The 21617-nt window shown below is 43.5% G+C and overlaps 1 long non-coding RNA gene across 2 annotated transcripts in view; it reads left to right on the forward strand.

Moving 5' to 3' along the window:
* Positions 1-19250, forward strand: part of LOC309804618 — a 44150-nt gene extending 24900 nt beyond the window's left edge. The window contains exons 3-5 of one of the 2 annotated variants that reach the window (XR_014294143.1): positions 6764-6859; positions 12150-12235; positions 18974-19250. This is a non-coding gene — a long non-coding RNA (uncharacterized lncRNA). The remainder of the gene's footprint in view (positions 1-6763; positions 6860-12149; positions 12236-18973) is intronic. The other variant, XR_014294144.1, reaches the window with a different exon arrangement.
* The last annotated feature ends 2367 nt before the right edge of the window (positions 19251-21617 follow it).

Consider the following 21617-nt stretch of genomic DNA (forward strand, 5'->3'; position numbering starts at 1 on the left):
CTCAAGTCCTCTGATGAAAGTCAAGTTCCAGCTTCTAGAGGAATGCATGGAGGGCCTTGTCCCCAAACCAAAGTTCAGACCCTCCTTGACCGTTTGCCCCTTTGCTTCCTCCCAGAATGCCTCATCCCCTGCTTGGTCCATAGTGATGCCAGCCTGTGGTTATTGGAACCTGGTCTGCCAGACCAAATGGAGGAAGTCTGCCAGGCAGATGTGGAACCCAAAAGAGGAACTTCACCAACTGCTGTGGACAGCTCTAGCACTTCATGCCCCCGTGGACTTTTGGGGAAGTATTTTTGTGGCTCACCAGTGTCTCATTAGGCAAAGGTCACTTGTCCTGTCTTGGCCTTCTCTACTGGTGGAAAGTACAGCTGGGAGATTTGGAATGGTTGCTGTTTGACTTTGATTCTTGGCACGAGTGTCACCATGAGCTTTTTTGGTAAGATCGCAAGCTGAAGTTTGTTGTTGAGGATTGCAGGATTCCTTCTAATCTTTGGGAACATTTTGAATCATAACTGGCAGTGGCTTTCTGATGGCAACTTGAGCAAGCTCAGTGGGGGATGCCATCACCCTCTCTCTCATGAATATGACTTTGGGTAAATTACCTTGAACTCTTTACCTAGGGGTGTAATCTACATTCTTTCTGAGCCCTGATTTATAGTGTAAACCGTTTTCTTCTTATTTTAACGCATAGAAGTAACGTTTTCTGCTGCATCCTTCTCTTAAAGAGATTTTAAAGTCTCTTATAATTAAAAAACTTTTATTATTTAAAATTTTTTATTTTGTTATAGTTGTAGATTCACATGCATCTGTACAAAATGCTACAGAAAAATCCTGTGTACTTTTTACCCAGTCTCCCCTAATGGTAACATTCTTAAAGAGATTTAAAATTTGCTGAGGTATAATTTAGATAGGATAAAAATCACTCTTTTAAAGTGTACAATTTGATGAGCTTTGACAAATATATACAGCTGAGTAACTGCTATCACAATCAAAAGACAGAACATTTCTATCATCCCAAGAAGGTTCTTCCTGCCTCTTGGCAGTTAACCCCCTCTCCCCATTCCCAGCCCCTAGAAACCACTCATATGTTTTCTGTCCCTATACTTTTGCCTTTTCTAGACTGTCTTTTAAATGGAATCATACAGTATGTAGTCTTTTGTGTCTTTTTGTTCACTTAGAATATTGCCTTTGAGATTCATCCATGTTTCTGAATGAATCACTGGTTTGTTCCTTTTTATTGCTGAGTAGTATTCCACTATATGCCACAATTTCTTTATCCGCTCACCAACTGATGGACGTTTGTGTTTTTTTCAGTTTGGGGCTCTTAGGAATAAAGATACAATAAACATTCCTGTATAAATCTTTGGGAGGATGTATGTTTTCATTTCCCTTGGGTAAATTCCTCAGAATAGAATTGCTGGGTTGTGTGGTTAACGTCAGGGTAATGCCAACCTGGTAAAGCAAGTTGGAAAGTGTTTTTTCCTCTTTTATTTTTTGAAAGAGTTCATGTAGAATTGATACTGTATCTTCTTTAAATGTTAGGTAGAATTCCCTAGTAAAACTGGAGTTTTTCTTTGTGGGAAGGACTTTAACTATGAATACAATCTCTTTAATAGATATAAGGCCACTCAAGTTTTCCCTTTCTTCTTGAATGAGTCTTAGTAAGGAATTTGTTTATTTCATCTGTGTTATCAAATTTATTGTCAGGAAGTTGTTCATATTATCCTTCCTAACATCTGATAGATCTGCTGTGACGGTCCTTCCTTCATTCATAACATTGGTAATTGGGGTCTCTGTCCTTTTTTCTCGATCTGTATATATAGAGGTTTACCAATTTTATTGATCTTTCCAAAGCACCAACTTTTTGGTTTCATTGTTTTGCTTACTAATTTCTGTTTTCTATTTCAATGTTTTCTGCTCTTATCTTCATTATCTCCTTCCTTTTATTTACTTTGGGTTTAATTTGCTCTTAATTTTTTAGTTTCATAACGTGGAAACTTAGATAATTGATTTTAGACCTTTCTTCTTTCTAATATGAGCATTTAATACCATCAATTCCTCTTTAAACACTGCTTTAGCTGGATCCTACAAATTTTTAAGATTTCTTATCATTTCAATTTAAACATATGTTTAATTTCCCTTGTTATTTCTTCTTTGACCTGTAGATTATTTAGAAGTGTTCTGTTTATTACCCACATACTTAAGAATTTTCTTGGTGTCATTCTGTTGCTGATTTATAGTTGACCACCATTGTCATCAGAAAATATACCTTTCTGTATTTTTAATCCTTTTAAATTTATTGAGATTAGTTTTATGCCCCAGAATATGATCTACTTTTGAATATTTCATGAACATTTGAAAAGAAAGTAAATTCTCTGAGATGAAGTATTCTATACATTAGGTCAAGTTGCTTGATAGTATTGTTCAAGTTATCTATATATATTATATTTAATACTTTTTGTCTAATTTTTCTATCAATTATTGGCAAGAAAAAAGTTGAAATCTCCAACTATAATTGTTGATTTGTCTATTTCTCTTATTGGCCATGATCTGTTCACATACTTCATCTGCCCCATTCTCTCTCTTCTTCTGGCACTCAGTTTCATTTATGTCGGGCAATTTGATATGGTCTCACAGCTCCTGGGTGTTTTTCTACTGACTGTTCTTCTCTTTTCATATTTGTAAAAATAACCTCTATCTTCAAATTCACTTATCCTTTCTTCTGCTGTGTCCCATTTGTTGACAAGCCTGCCTGGGCAGTTCTTCGTCTCTGATGTTGTGTTTTCATGTGTAGCATTTCCATCTGACCCTTTTTTAATAGCTTCCATCTCTTTGCTGAAATTCCCCATGATCCATACATTTCGTCCACCATTTTATTTTTTATATTTTTATTTTTTTATTTTTTTGCGGTACGCGGGCCTCTCACTGTTGTGGCCTCTCCCTTTGCGGAGCACAGGCTCCGGACGTGCAGGCTCAGTGGCCATGGCTCACGGGCCCAGCCGCTCCGCGGCATGTGGGATCTTCCCGGACCGGGGCACGAACCCGTGTCCCCTGCATCGGCAGGTGGACGCTCAACCACTGCACCACCAGGGAAGCCCTCGTCCACCTTTTTAATACTAAGTCCTTTAATGTATTCATTAGAGTAGTTATAATGTCCTTGTCTGATGCTTCTAACATCTAGGTTATTTCTGGGTCTGGTTCTGTTGCATATTTTATCTCTTGACAGGAGGGTATTTTTTTTTCTTGCTTCTTTGTTTCTCTTATTATTTTCAATAAAGTGCTGAACATTCTGGGTAAAAGAACAATAGAGACAGAGATAAATAAGATATGATGCGGGCTTCCCTGGTGGTGCAGTGGTTGAGAGTCCGCCTGCCGATGCAGGGGACATGGGTTCATGCCCCGGTCTGGGAAGATCCCACAAGCCACGGAGCGGCTGGGCCCGTGAGCCATGGCCGCTGAGGCTGTGCGTCCGGAGCCTGCGCTCCGCAACGGGAGAGGCCACAATAGTGAGAGGCCCGTGTACCGCAAAAAAAATAAAAAATAAAAAATAATATATGATGCCCAGAATAGCATATGTGCCATGGAATTTGTTAGTATTTAAAACGCTTTTTGGCCATCCAAGGTGGGTGTTATTATTCTCCCATTTTAAAGGTGAGGAAAGTGTGGGGAGGGGAGGACAACAACACAGTGCCAGGGATGAACTTGGTTTTGAATTATGGCTATGTGGCTGATCCCTTCCCTAACCGCTATGTGGGACCTGGTGGCACTGGGAAGCATGTCTGTGGAGAGGTAAAGACTGGAGGCTGGGAGGCCAGTCAGAGCTGTCCCAGCAGTGCACGGTGTGGTGTTAAATGCCCACCAGGGATCATTAACTCAAACACTTAGAGTATACACGGCTCATGTAAGTGAGTACACGTAGGCAGAAATATATGACTCAGTATTAAAGACAAACGAGGGAGTGATGGGGACTGTGGTGAACTGGATGCACACGCTCCTTTCCAGAAGGACAGCTGTGACTCAGTTCTGGCTGACCGTGCCAGGTGCAAAACCAAGATTAGTGTTACCAGTTCCTGTGATGTTTTGATGGAAGCCAGAAATCTGAACTTAAATGTGAAGTATCCTGAGTTTAAAGGTTGGCCACATGTATAATTTTTAAAAATGTTTATTTAGGCCATACCATGAGGATTAAGCAAAACATGTCTGTAGGCTGTCAGCCTATAGGCCACACAAGCCTGGGTGGTGGCAGAGAGACTGCCCAGGTACTGCTACAGCTGTGGATATGCAGTTTTACCAGGCATGTTTTTGGTCAAAGGGCTAAATGCAGACTCCAGAGCATTTTCTATCAACATGAGACCATTCATTAGGTTTACTCATGGCTTTAGACTTTGCCAGCCCGGAGGTACATCTGTGTTTACTTTGATATCAATACCTGCCTTACTCCATATTTCATTTTTCTTTCTTTTTCATTGGCAAATTCTTTTTTTTAAAATTGAAGTATAGTTGATTTAGAGTGTTGTGTTAGTTTCAGGTGTACAGCAAGTGATTCATTTATATATATATATATATATATATACACACACACACACACACACACACACACATATATGTGTACATTCTCTTTCAGATTCTCTTCCATTATAGATTATTACAAGATATTCAATATAGTTCCCTGTGCTATATGGTAGGACCTTATTGTTTATCTGTTTTTAATATAATGGTGTGTATCTGTTAATCCCAAGCTCCTAATTTATTCCTCCCCTGCCTTTCCCCTTTGGTAACCATAAGTTTGTTCTCCATGTCTGTGAGTCTGTTTCTGTTTTATAAATAAGTTCATTTGTATCATTTTTTTTAGATTCCACATATAAGTGATAGCACATGATATTTGTCTTTCTCTGTCTGACTTACTTCCCTTAGTATGATAATCTCTAGGTGCATCCATGTTGCTGCAAATGGCATTATTTCATTCTTTTTTATGGCTAAGTAGTATTCCATTGTGTATATATACCACATCTTCTTTATCCATTCATCTGTTGATGGACACATAGGTTGCTTCCATATCTTGGCTATTTGTAAATAATGCTGCTATGAACATTAGGGTGCATGTATCTTTTAGAATTATAGGTTTCATCTTTTCTGGATATATGCCCAGGAAAGGGATTGCTGGATCATATGGTGACTCTATTTTTAGCTTTCTGAGGAATCTCCATACTGTTTTCCATAGTGGCTGCACCACTTTACATTCCCAACAGTGTAGGAGGGTTCCCTTTTCTCCACACCCTCTACAACATAATCACATTTGTAGATATATTGATGATGGCCATTCTGACCAGTGTGAAGTGATACCTCGTTGTGGTTTTGATTTGCATTTCTCTAATGATTAGTGATGTTATGACTTGCTCCATATTTCTACTTGTCTCCTACAGTCTCTCCCCAAGGGTGGCTGTTAGCCCATGTGTGCTCTGAGTAAGACAGTTTGAGAAAAGCATTGTAGCATAGTGGTTCATAGTTTGGTTTGCTTCTTTGATCTTCCATTTTCCACCTTTGTCAGAGGATATGTTGTTTACTCTCTTTGTACCAGTTACTTATCTATAAAATAGGAATACTCTGACCTACCTCCAAGGATGGTTGTGAATATTATAAAAGATAAATATTGAGGGCTTGGAAAAATATCTGACATATAGTAAGTGCTCTATAAATGTTAGCTATTATCATTTATATTTCTTCCTTCTTGGCTCTTCTATTTGAGGCATCTATCTTCTGTTTCTGATGCATTGGCCCCCTGGGAGAATTCACTTGGTGTTGCCCAGAACCCTCAGGATGCCAAGGCTGCATTTATTAATTCATTCAAAATATCCATCAGGACCTGCAGGTGCAATTCTGTTCCAGGCATTGGAGAGTTATCAGTGGTGCACACAATGGAAGGAGCTTGCATTTTAGAGCACAAGACTGACAATAATTGTGAAAACAAAGAAATGAGTGAAACTATTTCCAAGTGCTTATTGCTATGAAGAAAAAGAAAATGGTGATGTGATAGAGAATGAACAGGTGGCTACTTTATTTTTTATTTTTTAATTTTAAAATTTAAAAAATATTTATTTATTTATTTTTGGCTGCGTTGGGTCTTTGTTGCTGCATGCAGGCTTTCTCTAGTTGTGGTGAGCGGGGGCTACTCTTAGTTGCGGAGCATGGGCTCTAGGCGAGTGGGCTTCAGTAGCTGTGGCACACGGGCTCAGTAGTTGTGGCTTGTGGGCTCCAGAGTGCAGGCTCAGTAGTTGTGGCACATGGACTTAGTTGCTCTGTGGCACATGGGATCTTCCTGGACCAGGGATCAAACCCATGTCCCCTGAATTGGCAGGCAGATTCTTAACCACTGCGCCACCAGGGAAGTCCCAACAGGTGGCTACTTTAGATTGAGTGCTCAAGAAAGGCCACTCTGAGGAGTATCATTTGACATGAGGTTTGAATGACAAGAAAATATCTTTTCATTTAAAAATCTAGAGGAAGAGTGTTTCAGGCTAGTGAAATAGCAAGTACAAAGGCCCTGAGGCAGGATTGAGCTTGGTTTGTCCAGGCAACAGGCAATAGGTCAGAGTGGCTCAGAGATTAAGGGGATAGGAGGAAAGGAGATGAGGTCACTGAGCTAGCCAGGAACCATACCACACAGGCTTGGTAGACCAAGGCAAAGATTTTGGTTAAAATATATTTTAAGTCCTAGGTGGAGGGTTTGAAGCACAGGAGTGACAAGACTTTATTTATATTTCAGATGACTCACTCTTGCTGCAACATGGAAGGATGGATTGGAGGGGAAGCAGAAAGGCCATCAGCCCCACTGTGAACTACTGTGGAATAGGCAGGGGAGGTAAGGGAGAATGGCTCTTTCCTAAGCTGTTTTTTCTTGTTCATTCATTCATTCATTCATCATTCAGTGGCTCTTTCTTGAGTGTCTGTTATGTGTCAGCAATGTGTTAGGCCCTGGGACTACACTGATATATGATATTGTCATGAACTTTGCTACCATTGAACTTTCAATCAAATGTGCCTCTTGGTTTCCTGGGTCCTCACACAGTGCTGTCTGTACACATGATGTTTAGTGAACATTAATCCTAGAGTGGTTCATATCAACCACATGCATCTTCATGTGGGGTCACCACTGGGGCGAGTAACCACGTTGGATTCTTTCCTCTGTAGGCACCCGCAACATCCTACCTCTCTTGGCAAAACACAAGGGATGCAAATGGGGGCATGCAAAACAGATAAGGCGGGAGAAGGAGGCCTCTGAGCTTATGTGCCAGAAGCCTAGAACCTCCTGGAAGCCTGAATGTGTTTGTGAGCATCAGGTTACTCGGACCTCTACCTCCAGGGAACATGGAGGGAATTACAGATCATAAAGGTGACTTTTCTTTCTGGTCTGTTTTCAGTAAGGTCATTTTTTTTTTTTTTAGAGTTTTTTTTTAAGGTAGTGAAACAACATTGCCTAGTATGGAGAGCGCTTTTTCAGATTTAATTCACAACCACAGGCTCTCGTGTGAAATTCAGGGTGTAACCACATTTCTCAAATGGTAAAGAAAATGGGCAATCAGCTTTTTTCAAATGAAACCAAGCACCTAATAACTGTCTTTCACTATCTGATAGGCCTGTGAAACAAACTCCCAAGAAAGTCTGCTGGGTGGGCTAAACTCCTCGATATCTTCTTTACAGAATAGAAATGTCAGTTACAATTTTTCATGGACAGAGGGAGGTTCAAGTTCAAGGAAGCAACAGGGAGTGGAACAATGATTTAGTAGGTTCTAAGTGTCTTTGGAATGAACACAAAGAGGAAAATACTAGGAAAAGGACAGGTGAAAAATCAGTTTAAGCCAGTCCTAGAATTTTTTTCACGGCAATGGAATCCTTTTTTCAGAATATTCTTCAGAGACCCAACATGAAAAAGAGAAAAAATAGGATCTGTTTTGAAAGTGGGAGAGTAAGTAGGGCTCAACCTGTTGCCATCCACCACACACCTCTCCATCCCTGGCAAGTCTTAGAGCCTCAGACCTTCAAGGAACCCAGCTGGAACCTTATTGATTTAAACCACGATATAGAACAAAGACTGTGTTAACTTAAATTTTATTTAGAGTATACCGTATGCTAGGCAAGTTGCTTACAAAACAGTTTACATAACACAGTGTTACCCTTGACCCCATGAAATGAGTATTGTTACACCTGTTGTCAAGATGAGGAAACTGAGGTTCAGGGTGGCTAGATCATATGGCCAAACTTACACAGTTGCCAAGTGGCAAATCTTGGCTTCAAACTCAAAGCTGATACCAAAGAATCTGCTTTTTTTTTTTTTTGGCCACGCAGCATGGCATGTGGGATCCCAGTTCCCTGAACAGGGATCTAACCCATGTCCTCTGTGGTGGGACCGTGGAGTCTTAACCACTGGACTTCCAGGGAAGTCCCCAGAGCCTCTGCTTTTAACTAGTAAGTTCTCCTAGCTCTCTCTCTTCGACAGATTTCTTCAGTTCTCATCAGGAGCACAAGCATTTCCAGGAATGTTTACAGAAAGGAGACAGGGAGGAGGAGGAGGAGGAAGAAAGAGTAATGTGGAGGGAGGCAGAGGCGGAGGGAGAGCAGGACTTAGACAAAGAGGAAATTAGTGTAAAATGATAAAACCCAGGGAGCCATCTGCTAAGCATTGAAACTCCATGGAAAATCCAAAGAAAGATAATACCACGAGGAGAGAGAGAAAGAGGAGGTGGGGTTCAGCTGTAAGGTCACTGCTTACTAGTGACCAAAATGCCAAGATTTCAGCCAGGGCTGGACCCCCCTGGTTTCTATTGTGATCTGATTGACTTAGTCATTGAAAGTCAAGTTAAGGGTGTCATTGAAAGTCGGGTTAAGGGTCATGAACAAACAGATCAGGAGACTGGCCCAGGGCACAGGAGTCCCACCAGTAGACCAGCTAATTGGAGCTGGGCAGTCCTTTTGGGCACCCAGCTCATGAGGCCAGGCAGTACCCAGCCCCTTGGTGGTGGCTTTCCATGATGTCAAAGGATCATTTTGCCCCTGTTGACTGAAGTTTTAGCTAGGTTGCTGAGATGACTGGCTGGGGCTCCGTGGGCTGACAGTGAGCTGACCCAGGGGACAACCCAAAAGACAAGAATCTGACTGGGGGAGGCATTGTTCTTCAAAAGAATAAAGCAGGGAAAAGAAACTAGTGAGAAACCTCTTAGCTTGTTTGTTGTTCCTGGTCTCTGCCATTGGCTGGTTCACTTGTGGGGAATCAGTGGCCAAAAGCAGTAGTATTGACACCATGCAGCACCCAGGTCATGGGTAGCATTGGCGGCATAGCTCCTACTGCTGTTAGGAGTTGGCTGGGTAACTGGGTGACCATTGTAGTGGAAGTGCCTGCCTTGAGTGATGAAGGGCAGATCACTTCCTGATTCTCCGCCTCCGTTCACCATTCTGAAGCACCATGATCACATGTGCTCCTTACCTACTTCTTTAGGTAAGGGGTATAGAGTCACAAGGCAAGAGTGTTGGAAAGCATCTTGAGTCTTCTGGGAAGAAAAGGAAAGAAATATTCAGTGAGGACATACTGTATCCCAGGCAATTCACATGCCTTCTCTGATCAGATTTTTTTAAGGATGGGCAGTATTAACTCCATTTTATAAGAGATATTCAGAGGTTTCTAAGATTTGGAGAGATTGTATTGTCTGTCCAATTCTTCCACTCCTTTTTCCATCCCCTTCTCCTTTAGGTGCCTGTATATTTATAGATGCTTAGCCCTACCCAAAGGGCACCAGGATAGGTACCAAAAGGCTGGACACTAGCCCTGGCAGGGCCACTCCATGGGCCAAGCAGATAACATGGCTATGGGTGGCAGTCAGGAAAAGGATAACAGGGAGAGGAGAGTGATAAATGAAAAGTGCATATAAAGGCATTCAGGTGTGAGGAAAACACACCATTACACCGGTGAACAGGATAAATAAAGCCAGAGTTTTTCAGTTTACAGCATCCTGATTAGATCATCTCGTAGGTCCTTTTGAGTTCCAATGTTTAATTTTTTTTGCCCCCCATCAAAACTAGCATATCCTTTTTCTATTCTCTTCAGGCTCTGCTTTCTGTTGGTAGAAGTGGGTGGTGGTAATGAGCTAATCAGATAAGCTAATCACTATTGTGGGCAAATTAGCTAATGGGCAACTCTTCCCATGACTTAATGCCATAATTGGATTAAAGCACTTCCCTTCTGATCTTGACCTGGGGGACTGACAAATGGTGGGAATTCACACCTCTATACCCAGAATCCCTGCAACTACACCCTGGGAACAGCACCCAGCACAGGGCTGGACAGGAACTGACATGTGACCCAGCTTTGTTTCCCTGCAATTATGGCAACAATAAAATGGCCAGAGCCTAATGATTGGACAAAAAACTCTGGTTTCCATATTATGTGGTGGCCTCATAGGGGGTGGGAGGTGGCAGGGGTGGGGGAACCATGACAATTTTAAAGTCATTTTTCCCCAGTTTTATTGAGAAATAATTGGCATACATCACTGTGTAAGTTTAAGGTGCACAGCATGATAGTTCGATTTACATAGATTGTGAAATGATTACCACAATAGGTTCAGCTAACATCTATCTTCTCATACAGATACAATAAAAAGAAAAGAGTAAAGGAAAAAAATTTCTCCTTGTGATGAGAACTCTTAGGATTTACTCACTCAACAAGTTTTTTATGCTGTATACACTTGAGTGTAGAAAACATTGTAATAAATATAGAATGAGGGGGCTTCCCTGGTGGCTCAGTGGTTGAGAATCCGCCTGCCAATGCAGGGGACACGGGTTCGATCCCTGGTCTGGGAAGATCCCACATACCGCGGAGCAACTGGGCCCGTGAGCCACAATCACTGAGCCTGCGCATCTGGACCCCGTGCTCCGCAACAAGAGAGGCCGCAATAGTGAGAGGCCCGCGCACCGCAATAAAGAGTGGCCCCCGCTTGCCACAACTAAAGAAAGCCCTCGCACAGAAACGAAGACCCAGCACAGCCATAAACAAACAAACAAATAAATAATTATAAATATATATATATATAGAATGAAGGATCTGGAAGGAATTTTCCATAATTGTGGAAGCTGAGGCCCCAGAAAACTGAATACACGCACTATCTTGGGTTTGTATAATGTTTTACTGTTTACAAAAGGGCTTTCCTGTTCATCATGATATTTGATCCTGTTACCAACTCCCCATATGGAAACAGAGGTAGGCAGTATTATTTCCACTGTACAGATGAGGAAACTGAGATTCCCAGAGGTTGACTTCCCCAACAGCCAGTGCACTCATTGTCTTAGGGACATTGGCATGGCAAGCCTTATACCTCATTGGCACCAACAGTCTTGTGGTTGGATTTCAGGTGTGGTGAGGAGAGGGTGGCGATGTATGATAATTCCTCAAATTGCAGTACTTGGAGAGGCTGGCTATTTTGCACAAGCTGCCAGCCAGCTCTGGTTCAGGTACTCTGCTGACTTCACTTACCAGGTTTAAATTGGCTCCTGGCCCTGGGTTTCCCAGGCATGGAAATGGCACCATCACTGCTTGCAGCAGAGGAGCAAGTGGAGCGCCTGGCACTCAGACGGCATTGCCCTCCCACACCTGAGCAGGTTGGAGGCTGGGTTGGTTCTCCCCAGTGTCTGCGCTTCACGTGCTGGAGCCAACTTCTCTTCACGCTTTCCTTCGCCCTTCCCTTAATTCTGTGCCATGGAATCAGCAATGTCTGTTTCCTAACTTCATCTCTTTTGCCTCCAAGGAGGCTGAGTAAAATGGCAAGAAAGTCAGAGTTGGTCGAGGTCAATACGGTGACCCAGGTGCTGTGCTCCTGACATCGGTACAGAGGCAAGCGGTACTTTGAGTTCACTGTTGAGGACCACACAGCTCAGTGGGATGGTTGGTCAGCCACATAGCAAAGTAAGTGAGTTAGGAATTGCATTTGGCTTCAAGTCACAGAGAATCAAAGCAACGGGGTTTAAACAAGTCTTTTTTTTCTTCCACATTCCATGAAGTTTGGAGCTGGATGGCCCAAGGCTGGTCTGGTTGCTCTGTCAACATGGTGTCACCATGATCCCAGGTTCCTTCTTTTCTTCTGATCCTTTTTTTTTTTTTTCCATAGGATTGCTTCATGGTCAAAAGATGGCTGTTGGAGATCCAGTCTTCGTGTCTCAAACAGGAAGAAGGAGAAAGGGCCAAATGCAAATGGTACATAATAGCAGAGTATACCCTCTTTGAATGATTTCCTGGAAGCCCCGCACCAAGGTGTTGACTTACGTTTTCTCAGCTGCCCTATCTGCAGAGGTGTCTGGGAGAGGTTTTGTTTATCTTATTTTTTTTTCTTAAATTGGACACATTGTTATCTCTGACAATGCAGTCTTTGATATTACAAAAGAGGAGGAGAAGGGGTGTTGGGTAGATCACTAGCAGCCTCAGCTAATCTGGGCAATTTCAGTGCATGGTGGTGTATTCCATGCATTCTGCTCAATGTGTGGTTTAGCTAAATAATGAAAACACTCTAGGCCTCAGTTTTCTCACCTTTGAAATGGACATAATAACACCTACCTTGTAGTGACTAAATTTTATAGGACTTATGAAAGTTCAATGAGAAGGTGTACGTCAATGTCTTAGAGCTATGGAGGTATACTGTCAGTGCCCAATAAGTGTTAGTTGTGATGGTGAACACAGGAGATGGTGATGATGCAGATCCTGAACGCAGTCTGCCTGGGTTGTATCCCACCTGCAGCACTTTGCTCAGCTGTGGGTGCGTTCCTATGATTCAGTTTCTTCAGTGGTAAAATAGTAGGATGAGAGAATCTGCCTCTTTAAAATGCTCTCATATTGCGATGATCCGTGTAACAAGCTTAACAGAGTGTGTGGTGTATTACAGGTACTCAAAGAATGCTGCTCATTAAGATTGGAAGCACGGAGAAGGGGAGTGTAAGGCTCAGTGAGGTGCAGTCGGAGGAGGCTTCCCGGGCGAGCGGTATCTGGGTTGTATTCAGGCCAAGGGGGGAGCCGGTAAAGACGGTGGGGAGGGTGTCACAAGCAGAGCGAGCAGCACGCAGGTGTGAGAGCTCGTGGTGTGTGCTCCGAGTTCATGGTGAGAAACGTCTGGGGAGTCTGGGCCCCAAGGTCAAGGCAGGAAGCAGGACAGGCTGAGGTGGAGAGGAAGGCAGTGTTTGGGACTTGGACGGCTTGTGTGCCATGATGAGGAGCCCACAGCCCTTCTGCCCCGTCTCCTGGGGATGGTTTCTGAGGGTGCATACGATCACATTCACAGACAGGGAATTAGCTGATCTGAACAGTGCATGGATTATTGGCATCTGTCAGCTGCTACCTGTTAACCAAAGGCCCAAGGCTCAAACTCTGCTAGGCTTCTCTGGGAACAGGCCCCTCTGGCAGAAAGGGAATGCTAATAGCTGGAGGCTGATCTTATGACTGGAAGAAAGGAAGGCTGTCGTAGGTTTTCATAGGGATAGAAAAACAAGTTCACTCTAGGTTTCTACAGGGCTTTATTCCCCATTAGCAGATAAGAACAGATGTGTTTATCAGACTCCCCTAGACATTAAGGTGTTAAGGCAGCTGAAGAGGTAAATTCTGCGGTGAGAGGAGGAGGAGGTGCTGGGGAGACAGGGGTACATTATAGTTAAGGGACAATAGGGGCAGCAAAGGGCCACCTGGGGCCTCAGCAGGGAGGTTGTGTAGAAAGAGCACTTGACACAAGTTCAAAGTCTTGGGGCTACCTCTGACCCCAAGTTCCGAGACACGACGTACAGGGTTCTGTAAAACATGGATGATAGCACTTGCTCGACTGGCCTGACCAGGCTGTTTGATCAAATGAGAAAATATACGTCTGCAAAGACACTTTGTGAGGGGCATCTAGAATAAAATCCAACCTCCGCCTCAATCTCCCAGGCCTTCTGACGGATTACAGAACATACCAGCCTCTTTCCCACCTTTGTCCACATGTTCCTTTTTCCGCCTAGAACATTCTTCTGCCAGTTCTTTCTACAGTTCATCTCAGCTTATATGCCACTTCCTCTGAAAGGCCCTCCCTGCCCTATTGAAAGCACGCACTCCCCTCTGACCCTCTCCTGCCCAAGATAGCTTGTGGTTAAGGACTCAAGCTCTGAAGCAAGTCTCTGGGGTTCAAGTTCAGCTCTGACACATACCAGCTGTGTGACCTTGGCAGTCACCCAAACTCCTTGTGCTTCTATTTCCACATGTATGAGATGAAGATCATAATAATATTTCTCTCACAAAGTGGTAGAGACAAAGATGACTTCAATAGGTGTCAGCTATTCTTACTGTTCACCAGACTGCTCTATTTCCTTTCTAGAACTAACCATGTCTGTAATTAATTTTTCTGTATATGTTTATTATCCAACACTCACCCTTTTCCATAATGGGCTCCCCATGAGAGCAGCGATCATGTCTTGCTGATCCATTCTTATATACCATGTGTATAGCACAGTATAGCCTGGAACCTAGAAGATGCTCAAGAAATAGTTGTTGGATGAGGAATGTACTGAATGAGCATTTCCCAGAACCAAGCCCTGGCGTGATCCAGGCAGTCCCGGGACCAGCCAAGGAAGTGGTCAGATGACCCTGCTTTGCATTTCATTCTCCCCTTGGTAGGGCTTTCACTTATGTAATGGAACAGCAGTGAAATCCCACGATACCTAAGTGCTTCCCCTCCAGCCAGCCCAGTATACGACCACAAAAAGGGGGAAGAAAAAGTAAGAGAAAGAGAAGAGCTCCAAACCGCATGCTTCTTGGGACCGAAAAAGGAGCTCTGTTTTCTCCCGGAGTCATGTGAGGGCACAGTAGCAGGCGGGGGGCATGTTTTGCTGAGCTTCAGAGCAACCAAGCAGTGAAGCATCAAGGGCCCCAGCCTGAGTGTCAGCAGTTGAGGCTTTTTCCACCTCTGCACCTAACTTGCTGTGCAACCTTCATCAAGTCAGTTTCCCTCTCTGGGTCTCCTAAGTGTCCTCATCTGCAAATTGAGGGGATTGGAATAAATGATTAAGGTAGATCCGTCATGCAGTCCTGGTTTTGCCTATAGATCTGGTATAATTATTAACAATAACCTCTTTCATTCTCTAAGTGACCTGTACTAGGTGATAAATTATAAAATCAGTTTGATTCAAATCACAGTTTCCATTTTTTGGATATGATAAACAATACTGCAATGAAGTTCCTTATACATTCCTTTATTCAACAAATATTTGATAAGCATCTGTTATATACCAGGTATGGTTCTATGCTCTGGGGATACTGGAGGAATAAGATAGATAAGATCTCTGTGTGGAAAATACATTCTTGTGAGGGAGATATATAATAAACAAGAAAACAACAACAACAAAATACATTTTAGATAGTTATGAAGAAAATAAAGGAGAACAGTGTGCTAGATAGTGATAGGAGGTGCTACTTTATAAAGTGTGGTGGGGTAAGGTCTCTTTGAAGAGGTCACGTTTGAGCTGAGACCTGAATGATAAGAAGGAGCCAGTTATGCAAAGTACCAGGGAGAATGTACAGCAAATGCAAAGACCCTGAGGTAGGAACAGCTCTTTGTGTTTGAAGAGTAGAGACAGACAGTGCGAGTAAAGTATAGCAAGTGGTTGGAAATGAGGTTGGACATACAAGCAGGGGCCAGATCATACAGGGTCCAGGAGTTTGAGTTTTGTTCTTAGTGCAGAATATCTGGTTGTATTTTTTTTTTTTTTGCGGTACACGGGCCTCTCACTGCTGTGGCCTCTCCCATTGTGGAGCACAGGCTCCAGACGCGCAGGCTCAGCGGCCATGGCTCATGGGCCCAGCCACTCCATGGCATGTGAGATCTTCCCAGACCGGGGCACGAACCCATGTCCCCTGCATCGGCAGGCGGACTCTCAACCACTGTGCTAACAGGGAAGCCCCAATCTGCTTGTATTTTAATCACTGGAAAATCATAGAATAAAACTAGCTCTATGTAGAATGGACTGTGAGCAAAAAATTTCACGTATCTGGTTAGCTACAGCACAGAAAGCCATAGCTTCACCCTAGGGTGTGTTGCACCCTGGGAGAGAATGAACAGCAGAGTCAGAGAGATCTATGTTCAAATTCCAGCTCCATTGGTATATATCCAAAAGAAGTGAAAGTGGGGTCTCAAAGAGATATTTGTATGTCCATGTTCATAGCAACATTATTCACAATAACTATGAAATGGAAGCAACCCAAGTGTCCATTCGTGGACGAGTGGATAAACAAAATGTAGTATATAAATACAATGGAATATTATTCAGACTTGAAAAAGGAAGGAAATTCTGATGCATGTTAAGGAAGGAAATTCTGACACATGTTACAATATGGATGACCCTTGTGGGTATTATGCTGAGTGCAATAAGCCAGATACAAAAAAACAAATACTTTAAAGTTCCACTTACATGAGGTACCTAAAATAGTCAGATTCAGAGAGACGGAAAGTAGAACGGTGGTTGCCAAGGGCTAGGAAGAAGTGGGAATGGGGAGTTGTTTAATGGGCATGGAGTTTCAGTTTTGCAAGATGAAAAGAATTCTGGAGATTGGCTGCACAGTAATGTGCATGTACTTAATGCTACTGAACTGTATACTTAAAAATGGTAAAAGATAGTAAATTTTATGTTATTTGTGTTTAACTATAATTAAAAAATTTTTTTAATTCCAGCTCCATCACGTACGGGCAGTGTGATTTGGCCGTTAATCTCTCTGAGCCTCAGTTTTTGCATATGTAAAAGGGTGACAGTAATACCTCCTAGCTCTTGTGTAGAGAGGCTCATATGCTGTCTATTCCAATATTCCACTGCACAATTTGGAATCTCAGGCTTCCCAGCCTTCCCAGGCAGCTAAAAGACCCTTTCAGTGAATCTTTTTTTTTTTTTAACATCTTTATTGGAGTATAATTGCTTTACAATGGTGTGTTAGTTTCTGCTTTATAACAAAGTGAATCAGTTATACATATACATATGTTCCCTTATCTCTTCCCTCTTGCATCTCCCTCCCTCCCACCCTCCCTATCCCACCCCTCTAGGTGGTCACAAAGCACCGAGCTGATCTCCCTGTGCTATGCGGCTGCTTCCCACTAGCTATCTATTTTACGTTTGGTAGTGTATATATGTCCATGCCACTCTCTCACTTTGTCACAGCTTACCCCTCCCCCTCCCCATATCCTCAAGTCCATTCTCTAGTAGGTCTGTGTCTTTATTCCCGTCTTGCCCCTAAGTTCTTCATGACCTTTTTTTTTTTCCCCTTAGATTCCATATATATGTGTTAGCATACGGTATTTGTTTTTCTCTTTCTGACTTCCTTCACTCTGTATGACAGACTCTAGGTCCATCCACCATCTTGATTGAGTTGCCCTTGTACCTAATACACAGTAGATGCTCAATGAACATTTGTTGATTGACTTGCTGACTGGATCCGCTTATGTAGTAGACATGATCTAGAAGGAGCCATATGTGTAGGGAAATATGTACCTGGTACCTAGTTGGCATTCCATAAATATTTATGGAACAGGTGAATGAACAAAGTGGATGACACATCTGGCCACGAATTGTAAAATAATCTGCCTGTTCCAAAATATATGAGAGATTTTATTTCCTTATCTGGTACCATAATAGTTGCTTCAGAAAGCAAACTAACTGAAAGCTCTGCTGACTGAGTCTCATATTAACATCTGTATTAGTTTTCTATTGCTAGAAAATAACTTCCACAAATATAGTGGTTTAAACAACACCAATTTACTACCTTGCAGTTCTGTAGGTCAGACTTTTGACATGGGTCTCAGCAGGGTAAAATCAAGGTGTCAGTAGAGTTGTGTTCATTACTGGAGGTTCTAGGGGAAGGATCTGTTTCCTTGCACATTTGGATTGTTTGCACAATTCAGTTCCTTGTGGTTGTAGGACTGAGATGCTGTTTCCTTGCTGGCTGTCATTGAGGACTATTCCCAGCTTCTAGAGCCACTCACATTCCTTGACTTGTGTCCACTTCCTCCATCTTGAAAGTCAGCAACTCTTCTTCTTCCCTCTCATCTTTCTGACCCAGCACAGAAATGTTCTCCATCTTTAAGGAGCCAAGTAATTAATTAGGTTCACCTGGATAATCCAGGATACTCCTCCCATCTCAAGGTCCTTAACCTTAATCCCACTCATGAAATCCCCTGGAAAAATTGAAAGATTCTGGGGTTAAGTCATGAATATCTTTGGAGGGTTATTACTCTGTCTACCACTGCATCCAGTATCACTTTGGAAGGACTGGCTTCTCAGAGTAGGTAATTTTCTCTCAGCAAAGAGCTATGGGAAATGAGGCCAGTGAAAGGGAATTTTGGATAAAGGGAAGAGAGATGAGGCATTGGCCATAAATGTGTTAGCAGGCCTGCGAGGGATGCGACAGAAAGAGGTTCTTGGCTTCGTGGAATCCAGGTTGCTCAAAGAAGAAAGAAATACTTAACAAATGTCAGAAAGTTAAACTTTGTGTGTTTTAGTTTCCCTTCTGATTCTGATCTGTTCTGCCAAGGAGGAAGTAATCTTCACCTGCCATGAATAACCATTAATACCTTGCCCCATGATTTTAATTTATTGATTGATGGGTTGTTATTGGTTCATTGCTACCAATAATTGAAGGATGTTTTCTTTGCTGGCTTGGTGAAGCTTCCAGGTGTTATCAGATCAGGCATGACTTTGGCTCACCCAGCTCATGGCATTGGCTCTGAATGCCGTCATTGGCTCCTATAGTGGTTTCAGCCACTAATCAAGGACCTGGTGGTGTGTGACACAGACCTTTACGTCATTTCTGGATCTTCCTCTCCACAGAGTGCAGTAAGTTATTTTGCTAAGATGCTGTTTCAAGTCGTTTTCTTTTTCTTTCTTTCTCTCTCTTTGCCATCCTCCTTTCTCCCTCCTTCCTCTACTCTTTTCTTTCTAGTTTTCTGTTGTTTTAGGATCAAAATAATGGAAAAGAACAGAAACCAATTCAACTCAGGAAATAATCCAAAGGTGTAAGAAGGACTGTGCTGGGGCTTCCCTGGTGGCACAGTGGTTAAGAATCCGCCTGCCAATGCAAAGGACACGGGTTCGAGCCCTGGTCCAGGAAGATCCCACATGCCACGGAGTAACTAAGCCCGTGTGCCACAACTACTGAGCCTGAGCTCTAGAGCCTGCAAGCCAAACCTACTGAGCCCACGTGCCACAACTACTGAAGCCTGCGTGCCTAGAGCCCGTGCTCCGCAGCAACAGAAGCCACGACAGTGAGAAGCCTGTGCACCGCAACGAAGAGTAGCCCCGCTCACCGCAACTAGAGAAAGCCCGTGCACAGCAACGAAGACCCAACACAGCCAAAAATAAATAAATAAACAAATTTATAAAAAAAAAGGAGTGTGCAAAGTTGTTGTGCGGTGGTTTGATATATCAAATCCACTTGCTTATGACAAAAATGAAATTGTTTTTAAGAGGGAAGTTGTTTTGATATAAGAATGAAGTTGTCTTTATAAGTAAAGTTGTTTTTTTTTGTTTTTTTGTTTTTTTTTGCGGTACATGGGCCTCTCACTGTTGCGGCCTCTCCTGTTGCGAAGCACAGGCTCCGGACGCGCAGGCTCAGCGGCCATGGCTCACGGGCCCAGCCACTCTGCGGCATGTGGGATCTTCCCAGACCGGGGCACGAACCTGTGTCCCCTGCATTGGCAGGCGGACTCTCAACCACTGCGCCACCAGGGAAGCCCAGTAAAGTTGTTTTGATATGAAGAAGCTGCATCAGGATGACATCTCTCGACATCTGTGGCTGCCGATAAGCCCTCAGTAGCTCAGCTGCCCAGGGGCGCTGCTGGGGGCTTAGCAATAATATGAAGAAGCATCTATGGCCAGGGGACCTTTAGACTATAAATACCCAGAGTTCGTGAGGACAATCTGAGAGTTTAGGTCTGGGCAGGGTGACCCTTTGCTGACCTAAGCAGCTCTCTGAAGACCTTGGGGCATTAGTTACTGTGTGGGTAATGGGGTAAGGGCAGTGGGGAAAGCGGTGCAGCTCCTCTCTCAGGAGATCATCTTGCTTGTCAACACCGGCGTCTTGGTTCCCTAGCAACGTGCTCCAGCAACAAGGAACTTGTGTTTTTTTTTGTTTTTTGTTTTTTGTTTTTTTTTCGGTACGCGGGCCTCTCACTGTTGTGGCCTCTCCCGTTGCGGAGCACAGGCTACGGACGCGCAGTCTCAGCGGCCATGGCTCACGGGCCCAGCCGCTCTGCGGCATGTGGGATCTTCCCGGACCGGGGCACGAACCCGTGTCCCCTGCATCGGCAGGCGGACTCTCAACCACTGCGCCACCAGGGAAGCCCGGAACTTGTGTTTTGCTGGTAGCTGAATGTCAGGCTCTCAGTTGGTTAAGCTGACTCTCCCAGGAACCAACTCATGTAGAAAGGCACACCTCAATTAAATTGGGACTTCATTCCTTTCATCTCCTCTTGTCTGGAGCAATAGTGTAATTAATCTATTATTGGTTTGAAGTATGTTATTTCTTTTTTTTCTTTTTTTTTTTTTTTTTTTTTTTTGCGGTACACCGGCCTCTCACTGTTGTGGCCTCTCCCGTTGCGGAGCACGGGCTCCGGACGCGCAGGCTCAGCGGCCATGGCCCACGGGCCCAGCCGCTCCGCGGCATGTGGGATCTTCCCGGACCGGGGCACGAACCCGTGTCCCCTGCATCGGCAGGTGGACTCTCAACCACTGCGCCACCAGGGAAGCCCTATGTTATTTCATTATTGGCTTATTAAGAGATATTATCCTGTATGCTATTAGCTTGTGAAATTATTATAATTCCTGCAGTGAACCTGTGTTAAATATTGACAAGACAGTCTCAGACTCTGAGTATAATTCCCCCCCAAAAAAACAAAGTTTACTGCTGTAATCTTCCCTGTTCTGATAAAAGGAGTTTACAGCAAAGGAATCTATTTCCTGGTTCTCTCTGGGGGATGAGGCAATAAGAGACTGAAGTACCACTGCCTTGGGGAGTGGGTGGCAGTTTGCTGCCTGTTGATGTAATGCAAACTAAGGCCAGAGGGAGGAAATGGCCACTTCTGAGGCCACAGGTGGTTATAGATTTTCAAGTAAAGGGTGGTTGTAATTCTCCCACATGTCCTCCTGGAGAGGGATGGTGGGGAGATTCTTGCTCACAGTTTGTTCCCAGAAAAGTTATGGGTTGGGCTTGGACCTTCTAGATGCTGCACAGTGGGAAGCCAGAGTCTCATCGAGTGCTAACAGAGGTCACAGCTCTTGGGAACAGAGGTTGTGACACAGAGGAAACTCCCCCCTCCTTCCCTGACCACACCCTGGCTTCTCTCACCCAGTCACACAAATCATTCCAACAGAGGCAGCTCTGGGCAGGACATTTGGAAAAGGCATTAGAGGGGTTGAAACCATTGCTGTGGTGTCTTCAAGAATACTCCTTGGGAAACCCAAAGGAAAAAGAGATAGTGGAGCCAAGAAAAGCTACTAGAACTTTCTTCGGCTTGAGGTATTTTATATATTTGAGTCATAATAACCAAATTAATATTAAGAATTATAATATGACTGTTAAGGCACAG

Source organism: Mesoplodon mirus (genome assembly GCF_964341445.2).
Source record: "Mesoplodon mirus genome assembly, chromosome: 5".
Taxonomy (NCBI): Eukaryota; Metazoa; Chordata; class Mammalia; order Artiodactyla; family Ziphiidae; genus Mesoplodon; species Mesoplodon mirus.